This window comes from Dasypus novemcinctus, chromosome 4 (assembly GCF_030445035.2).
Source record: "Dasypus novemcinctus isolate mDasNov1 chromosome 4, mDasNov1.1.hap2, whole genome shotgun sequence".
NCBI lineage: Eukaryota > Metazoa > Chordata > Mammalia > Cingulata > Dasypodidae > Dasypus > Dasypus novemcinctus.
This window is the reverse complement of record NC_080676.1, coordinates 132,631,159-132,641,168: the sequence shown is the minus strand read 5'-3', so window position 1 is coordinate 132,641,168 and position 10,010 is coordinate 132,631,159. Positions and strand designations below refer to the sequence as shown.

The following is a 10,010-nucleotide window of genomic DNA, read 5'->3' as shown; positions in this document are numbered from 1 at the left end:
CTGCAGACTTGATGTGTTTTTTAATGAATTCAACCTAAACTTACAGTGCTTATATACAACAATTATATTATAGTATCATCATTTTGATTATATCAAACTTTGAATTATAAATAATATCAAACTCTTTTCTATATTTCCTATTCCATCAACAGTTAGATCAAGAAGTGAGACCTTCATTCCCAAATTGCAACATGTATTTTCTAGGCTAGATCTAGAGCTCCAGGAGCATTTTACAGACCTCAGTGTAAGTGCAAAGGAAATTTCCATATTTCTATCTCCATTTAACTATGCAGTTGAGAAGCTTCCATTTAACCTTCAACTGGAATTGATTAACCTGCAATATTATGACATGCTAAAAGGCAAATATCAAGAGAAGAACCTAACAGAATTTTATAAATGTATTTGAAGCAATGAATATACTTGATTAAAATAACATGTTTGCAGATTGACATCAGTATTTAGTAGTACCTATCTGCATGAAAAGATATTTCCTTAGATGAAATACATGAGATAGATAAGATGTTGAGAAATGGGAACACTCATTCATTGCTGGGGGAGGTGATACAAAATGGTACAGCCAGTGTAGTAGACAACTTGGCAGTTCCTCAGAAAACTAAGCATAGAATTACCATATGATCCAGCAATCCCTCTTCTAGTTATATACTTAAAAGAACTGAAAGCAGGGACTCAAATCAGTATTTGAAAATGGATGTTATAGTGACATTATTCACAATTGTTAAAAGATGGAGGCAACCCAAGTGTCCATCAATCAATGAATGAATAAGTAAAATATAGTATATAAATACAATGGAAAATTTTCAGCTATAAAGTCAAATAAAGCTCTCATGCATTCTCCAACATGTGTGAATCTTGAAGACATTTTGTTGAGTGAAATAAGCCAGACATAAATAGACAAGTATTTGCATGATCTCACTGATTTTAAACAATATGAATAAGAAAAGAGTCAGAATCTGGAGTATAGATTACCAGGGACTGGGCTGGGGCTAAGGAGCGGGGAGCTAATGCTTGAGTTGCACAGAGTCTCTATTTGCGTTAATTGTAAAGTTCTGGTAATGGAGGACAGTTATGCTAGCACAACACTGTATGTAATTAAAAGCACTGAATTATATACATGAATGTGGCTAAAAGGGGAAATTTTAGATTCTATATATGGTATTAGAACAAAAGTTTAATAAAAACATTGGACTATACCACACAGTGAACCCTGTTGTTAACGATGGACTATAGTTAATGGTACAATTACAGTTAACTGTGCCATTATGAAATTGTTCTTTAATAAATTGTAACAAATATACCACACCAAAGCAAGGTGTTGTTAATAGGGTGGGATATGGGCACTCTGTTTTATGAATTTTATGCATGACTCTTCTGTAAACCTACAACTTTTCTAATAAAAAAAGAAAAAAGGAGATTATTGTGATTTTAAAGAGGTTTTTAACTTAAGAAATGTAGGCATGAGAGAAAGGATGTTAAGTTTGAAAAGAAAGGGTGAGGTAGTAAAAATAGAAAAATAGAAAAAGAAATATAGGAATAAAAATGGAAAAATAGAAAGGTAAAATGATAAAATTTCTTAAAATATGAAGGGAGTTAGAATCACTGAAGTTTTGAGTTTGAAAATGCTTTAGAGATTATATAGTTTGAAAATAAAATCTATGGCAACAAATAACTACTAGGCCTGGTTGTAAATTTGTCCCATTGATCTATGACAGTTTTATAGTTATGATAAAATATATACCAGACTTGGTTTTAAATCTGTCTAATTACAGATTGAAAACATAATTTAGTAAACACGATTCTGTATCCAGCACAAAACAAATTTCTAAGGCTAACGTCAACTCCTTCCTGCCTCTGTAATCAATATAAACCCCCAAAAGAATGCTTAAAAAACTCTATATAAGCTCAGAAGTTAGCTTTACTCATTAAGACCATTCTACAACATTATGGCTCCCTTACTTAATTAAGAAATAAATTTAGCTTTTTTTTTTAAGGCTTTGAGTGGCAGTTATCCTTTGGTAACCTTGGAGTTCTCACTTATTACCTGGTTTCTTCTTACTGCTCAAATTAAAATGTGAAAGGAGAGAGATAATTTAGAGAAAAACATGTTAAACAAAAAGAAGCCAGAAATTGTTGGGTATAAATATTCAAAGAACAAATGATACTAAAATTTTGCCGCAGTAAAATACAGTCTAAAGATGGAGCCAAAAGCGTAACTGAAAAAATTAGATCAGAATATCTAAAGTTGTGCCTTAGAGAACCATTCCATCAGACAATGGGGCTTTTAAGAAGCGTAAGTATACAACCCCTCTGAAGTTTCAGCAGAAGTCCTCAGAGAAGGGCTTAATTCAGAAAGATTTGCAGATGTAGCTTTTTATTTAATGGAGTAAGATCCAGTAAGTCTCATAGGATCATAGGACATGCAGAAAGTTTTAACAATAATTTTATTAGTAGAAACACTGCTTACATGGACTGAAAAGGACAGAAACAGTATAAATGAGACTTTTGGACCCCAGCCTTCTGAAAATAGAAAGTAGACAGAGAAAATTCTCTGTTGCAAACACAGGCTACATTTCATTGAGTAGGAAAAATGACTATGAAGGCAAAACCCAGATGGAGGATCCAAGACCTATGGAATATTTTTCCTTGGCCTAGAGTCTTAATCAAGTAACTACCATCTACTGCCATGCAGGATTTCCGAATTTCTGAGCCAGAAACTCCTGCATGCCTCCCATTTCTTTCCTTTTTTAATAGAAGAGTCTATAATGGTGATCTTACACCTGTTCTGTTACAGTATTTGAGTGTGAGGGAGTCAGATAATTTCCCTTTAGATCACAAATTTTTGGAACTTTTCTCAAGGAATCTTATCTGAAGGGATTCATGACACTTTGACACAGTTTAGATGATGAGATTCTGAACTTTGAGCTATTATTGTCATGGATAAAATATTTGGTAGCCATTAAAGAGGATCATCATATTTTGCTTTGTTAAGGCTGTAGATCTTTAGGTATAGAAAGGTAGAAACCATCATAGCCAGCCTCCAAGAAGACCTCCAATGATTCCCATTTCCTGAAACTCACATCCTTCTGTAGCCCCTCCCATATTGTATAGAGCTGAACAGGGAAAAGGTAGGAATGACCACTGATTTCTCATTCTCAAAAGAAAGAAGGGGAAAAAAACCAACATCAACCTGGAAACCCATCCAGCAAAATCATCCTTCGTAAATGAATACAGAGAATTGTGGGAAGATGGCAGAGTAGGAAGCTTCAGGAATCAGTCCATCCACCAAAACAACTGACAGGAACTGCCTAAATAAACTACTTTGAAACTCTGGAGTGTAATGGAACACTGTGCAGCATCCAAGGAAGAGCAAACGGAAGAGGATGGTAAATTTCAATAAATACCAGTGAGTTTCACCCTCCCTGCGGCAGCTACTGTCCTTCTTCCCCCAGCTTCATGGCCAGTGGCATGGAGCTCTGGCACCTAGCATAACTTGTTGCTGCCAAGTTGGGACATGAAGAACTAATTCTCCAAAATCCTTCAGATCACTGCGGGATGGAGAAGGGGGTGTAGCTCTGAGGATAGTCCATGTTCCAACCCCCTTTGAGCAAAGACAAAGGTGGCAAAGGAATCTTTTAAAAAGTGCAACTTTCCTTAAGACCACAGAAAACACTTAAAGGGCTGCATTAACCAGAAAATGGTGAATCAAGAAAATGCAGATTCAGAAGCCAAAGAAACAACCCTGGCTTGCTGGCCCCTCCCCACTCCTCAACATACAGGGCGGAGCCAGCTTGCACGCCCATTGTGGCTCCAAGGTCCTGTTGCAGAGGGACAGAGTGGTCCTTGCATGCATACTGGGGTCTATGAATGTTAGTGCCAATCTATCTGAGAATCTGAGAGACTGATCTTGGTACTGTGCCTGGGGCTTACCTTCCCAAAGATTGTTTTGAGAGCAGAAAAGCCATTTGCAGAAATCTGGAACAGTGTGAGAAACAATAAAGTTGAAACTACCTGGGGCAAAGGACTATCTACATTGTCACTGGAAAGAGCACCTGGAGTGGGAGGAGGTCTATTTCAAAGGGAATAGAGGGGGTATTTACTGAAACTCCTGTTCACTGTAAATGTGGAATTCCTAAATCCTCTAGTAACGACTAGTCCCGGTAAAGAACCCCGTTCCATGGCTCCAGTTTCACTTAGATCAGAGAGAGAGCCATTTGCCTGAGGCTGGTCTTGACAGGACTAAGCTCTAAAGGTGATCACTAGCCAAAAATGACACAGTTTGCAAAGGTAGTGTAAGTGCTTTTTGCCTTGATTTGTTTATTTTGATTAGCTCCTGGCATTCAAGAAAATATCTGTCATATCATTAGGTGATACAAAGTTAAAGAACAGAAAGCTCAGGGACTCAATCCCAGAGTTAATACTTTAAATAATAGAATGTACAATGTGCAACAAAAGGTAAGAAGACAAAGAATGAGAAAATGATGGCCCATCCAAAGGAACAAGATAAAAATCCAGAGGTCATAAATGAAGAAGACCATATTTTGGACCCACTGGCCAGAGACATTTAAAAAAATGATTCACAATGTGCTTATGTAAAGGAAAATAGGGAGAAAGACCTAAAGGATGTGAGGGAAAAAATGAATGAACAATATAGGAATCTCTCCAGAGAAATACCACAGTTGAAGAACTCAATAACTGAAATAAAAAATCCCCTGGATGGTTTCAAGAGCAGAGAGGTGGCAGAAGAAAGAATCAGTATCTCAAAGTCAAGACAACTGAAATGATTCAGGATGAAGAGCAGAAAAAAAAAAAGGAATAAAATATTTGATCAGAACCTAAGATACATGTGGGACACAATCAAGCGTACTTATGTAAGCATGATGGGAGTCCCAGAAGAAGATGAAAGAGAGAAGGGGGCAGAAGGAATACTCAAGGAAATAATGGCAGAAAACTTCCCAAATTTAATGAAAAACACAAAGAACCCCAAACATGATAAATTCGAAGAGACCATGCCCAGACACATAGTAATCAAACTATCCAATGCCAATGACAAGGAGAGAGATCTGAAAGCTACTCTAGAAAAGCAACAAGTTATATACAAGGAATCCCAATAAGATTAAGAACTTATTTCTCATCAGAAACCATGGAGACAAGAAGGCAATGATAAAAAATAAATAAATAAATAAACAATTGTTTACCAGGAATTTTACATCTGGTGAGATTTTCTTTCAAAAATGAGGAAGAGATTAAGACATTCCCAGATAAACAAAAGCTGACAGAGTTTATTAACACTTGACCTGCCTTACAAGCAATGTTAAAGGGAGTTCTTCAGATTGAAGAAAGGACAATAGAAAGTGGATCAAAGCAACATAAAAAAATGAAGATCTCTGATAAATGTAACCATATGAGTAATTTAAATGCCAATACAATTGAATTATATTTTGTTATGTAACTCCACTTCTTAGCTCTTACAGATGCTAAAATGCAAATGTATAAAAAGTAATGACAGATTCTCCTTTTAAAGATTAGATTGATCTTCAACTGATTGGATGAGACACATTTCATTGCCAAAGGCAATCTCCTCGGTTGATTGTAGATGTAATCAGTCATAGATGCAATCAACTTTCTGATGATTTAAGTCCATGAAAAGTTTTCACAGTAACAATCAGGCCCCTCTTAGCTTAACCAAACAATGGGACACCATCACCCAGCCAATTTGACACATTAACCTAACTTTCACATTCTCTTTCAAGAAGGCATTGGCTATTCATGGACCATTACATTTCCAGATAAGTTTAATCATTTGTTTTTCTATTTCTGTAAGCAAGGCTGTTGGAAGTTTGATAGGGATTGCATTAATGAGGGATTGTTACCAAGTGCCAACTAGCAATGCACTGGGAAAAAGACCTTGGAAAGGAGGCAATATTAAATACAAGTGAGGTTTTTGGGGTTTTTTTTGTTTAAAAGATTTCAAAGTGAGTTGGGAGGTTTTACCAGAGGTTTTGCTTATGCATGTCTCAAGAGGGTCTCACTGACAGCCACAGTAAACAGTGCCTCAAACAAGGGTGCTCCTGAGGGTTCCAGAATAGGCACCCCATCTCTGGGCCTTACCTTGAAATAAATGATAACCTATCTCCCCACTGTATCAGAGTTAGATTCATTTATAATTTTCCTACACATGATTCATCTTCCCCTTCTATTTGAACCTATAACTAGCATTATACCTGTTGAGAAATAGGAGAGCATGATCCTGCAGAAGACTGTCTAACAGACCACTCTTGCCTTTTGCTTCTGTAACTCCCTTGCAAGAACATGACTTTGTAAGAAACTATCTAACTGACCAATCTTGCTTTCCACTTCTGTAATCCTGCTTGCACATTACAGTAGAAAATTTGCCTGCCAGCCCAGCAGCATCTTAACCAATGAATGATAAACATGCTAATTCTACATAAGACCCTATATAAACCTGTGAAAACTGTAAGACGGGGCTCAGAATTCAGAGACTGATTCTCCTCTGGACCTGTACATAATAAAATTGTTCCTCCACATCTCCAAGTGCTGTGTGGGTTTCTCTGCTGCTCAGGTCTTCTGGGTTTGCTGCAACATACCCACTAAATATATGGCCCTGAGATTTAAGTCTTCCGGCTGTTCATATGCCAGCTGAGCCCTGAATATCAGCAGAGTTGCAACCAATACCTAGTCTCCAGTTCATCTGGTAGAACTGATATCTTAACAATATTTAGTCTTCCAATCCATGAATACCAAATTCCTTCCTTTAGTTAGGTCTTCTTTGATTTTTTTTAGCAAGAAAACTTTTTGTAGTTTTCTGTGTACAAGTCTTTTACATCCTTGGTTAGGTTTATTTCTAGATATTTGATTCTTTCAGTTGCTATTGTAAATCAATTTTTTAAAAATTTCATCTCCAGATTGTTCAATATTAGTGCATAGAAACGTGACTGATTTTTGGGTGTTGATCTTGTACCCCACCACTTTGCTGGATTCATTTATTAGCTCTAAGAGCTTGTTGTATATTTTTCAGGATTTCTCATATATAGGATCATGTCATCTGCAAAAATGGTAAGTTTTATCTCTTCCTTTCCAATTTGGGTGCCTTTTCTTTTTCTTGCATAATTGATGTAACTAGAACTTGAACAATGAGATATGTCTCATCAAATCAGCTGAGAATCAATCCAAACTCCTTTAAAAGGAGAAGTGATGATTTCAGCAGAGAGAGAATTTTCATCTCCACTTTAGTTAGCTAGTTTCTCCTGGGGAATTATTGAAAACTACCATTGAAATTCCTTGATTGCAGCCTACCCTATGGAATTTGTCTCATATGGATGCCCCATAGTCATGTGGATGCCCCCATAGTCATGTGAGATTGAGGTTGATTTTTATAAAATCTCATAATATTTACAGATCTCTCCTGTCAGTTTTGTTTCCCTAGAGAACACTGACTGAGAAAGTTTTGGTACTGGGAGTGGTTCTGGAGAAACAGAATCTTAAGGATGAGATTTCTGAAATGGTTCTGAGGTTTGGGGAATTGTTTCCTTACTCTGATTATATCAAATACACTAATGCTTTTATTTTTAATAATCAAGATGGTACTGATAGTCTATGGTATGAATTGGCAATAGAGAAACATGAAATATCACCACTGAATATGGCTACTCAAATATTTATAAGAGGCAAAGCTCTGGGTGAGAATGTTTTTGACATCTTAACAGAGTTTATGTTGGCTGGTTACTCCTAAATATGCTAGATATAGTTATGAAAAAAAGGGATGATCTGAAGGCTTCTAATCTGCAACTTAAGCACCACATGAAGCAAGTAAAAATTTGTGTGTGCCCTGAAAAACATTCTTATTTTGTGTAGCTTCAGACTTGAAGTTTTGAAAACAAGACCCTGAATCACATTGTGCATGTGGCTGAATTACAAGGTAAACTAAATTCCCAGCCTTGCAGAGTGTCTGCTGTTAAAGTGAGGACATCGATTAGAATGGCATGGGATCCTGAAATTTGGAATGTGGACATATAGGTTGATAATGATGGCAATGGGGACACTAAATTCAGCTGAGTCTTTGCCAGATAAATCTGTAATGACCTTTCCTGAGGAAACAGCTGTCCAAAAGCCCCACCTTCAACATGCACCTGGTCAAGAGCCACCACCTGCAGGTATTTTAGTTATTTTCCATATAATTCCCTAAGGATGAAACACAGATGGTATGAACCCAGTAGGCATTCTAATGACTTACCAAACATAGCTAGAGGCATCAGCAGAAAGCAGTTTGTGAGAGCAGAGGCCCAAGTGTCCCCCAGCTGGGAAAAGACACCTTCTGAAATGCATGCTGAAAAGAAGCATAAATGTAGTAAGTGCAGCAATTCATATGGTATTGAATAGGACTTGAAAATACTTCCAGAGCACTACGACATCCTCAGAAGTGGCTTTTGCCAAGGCCCAACGTGGATTTGCTTAAACTGCCTGTCACACAGTTTTCTCCTATGCCTGTCTTTGTGCCTATGGAGGACTCCTTGGCTCAGCCTATGGTCATTGGTGTAGATCATCAGGGCTCAACCACAGGCAACACCCACTTACTTCCCTTGTCCATAGGAACCCTGATCCTTGGCCTAGATTCAGAGGCTGTTCTCTTCAGGTGAGCCTATCTCTCTCATGATTGTGAATCCCATTGTTGTTGAGCCAATTAGTACAGGTGCTCAGGTGAACTTGGGTGAAAGTCCACCTACTGCTTGACAACATCTAGGGAACACATGTCAGAAGAGCATCGTTTCTTCAATGTGCAGACAGAACTGTCTTATGACTCACAGAGCTTTATGCCTTCTGCACAGGGGGCTGCCCCAGAAGCCTCTGTGTCATCTTGTTCCCAAACTGACTTGACATTTGGTTCTCAAGTTTGGCTTCTGATTAGAGTTCACACTTAAACATTGTTGCCCAATTTTAAAGTAACTTCATCGATAGCTGCTCAGCCTGATGCCTTTTTAGATGCTTGTTTCCAATCAGATAGGATCTCCAGAGAAACTCAAACTAGTGAAGTGCAAACTTTCACACATGGACCAACTAGTGATTTGTGGAAATATTTTTGAGAATTTCCATTCATCATACAGGGTTTCTACAGACAATATTATAAGCAATAGTTTGGTAACAAAGACTGTAACTCATGGTTTGTTACCTCAAAACGACCCAAAGATATTAAATCAAAATATTGAGAAATCTGCACCAATTATAAACTTCAGTGAACAGAAAGTATGCTTCCTTCACAAAACATGACAGATAATCAGACCCAAATCGTAGATTTATTCAGTGATTAGAAAATATCTTGTCAAGTAACCTGCTGGGTCAGACATTGCATAATCTGTCTTTCGTCTGACATGAACACTTGATCCGACACTCAGCTCCCACGTGGCCCAACTCAGACTCCCAGAATAGATTTTGATATTGAAAAGTTCTGTCAACCTCCAATATCAAAACTCAAACAGATCAGAGTGAACTTGGCAATATGAACACTGAATCAGTCTTGGAATCCCTGGACATGGAAACCCAAATTGACTTTTTACTTGTAGACTCCTCTGCTCAGTCTTACAGTCCTACCATCCTAAGAAATGCTAACTTCTTAGGACTTGAAGGATTTGCTGTACAGACCCAGACAGACACACTTCTTTTTTGACAGGAACCTTCATCTGCCTTGGGGCAGTATTCTGAAACACTCCAGCTTTTCCATGATACTGATTTGTCTGACACAGAAATGCAAACAGAAGGGATTTCCACAGCTAAAAACCTACCTGCTTTAGAAAAATTCAGTTGATCAGTACAGAAACACAGACCATGAATTCTGGTTTTGAAACCCTAGGGAGTTTTCACCAGCAATGAAACTCAAACAGCAATGGACGACTTCCTTCCAGCCAATTTGGCCTAAACACTATGGATCTCAGTTCAGTTCCATGGAAATCCAGGCGCAGGCAGAACTACACAATCTCTGA

General features: G+C 37.6%; 1 pseudogene; it reads left to right on the top strand.

The window, feature by feature from the left end:
* Positions 1–8,068: 8,068 nt before the first annotated feature.
* On the top strand, positions 8,069–10,010 carry LOC101428311 (ATM interactor-like; annotated as a pseudogene).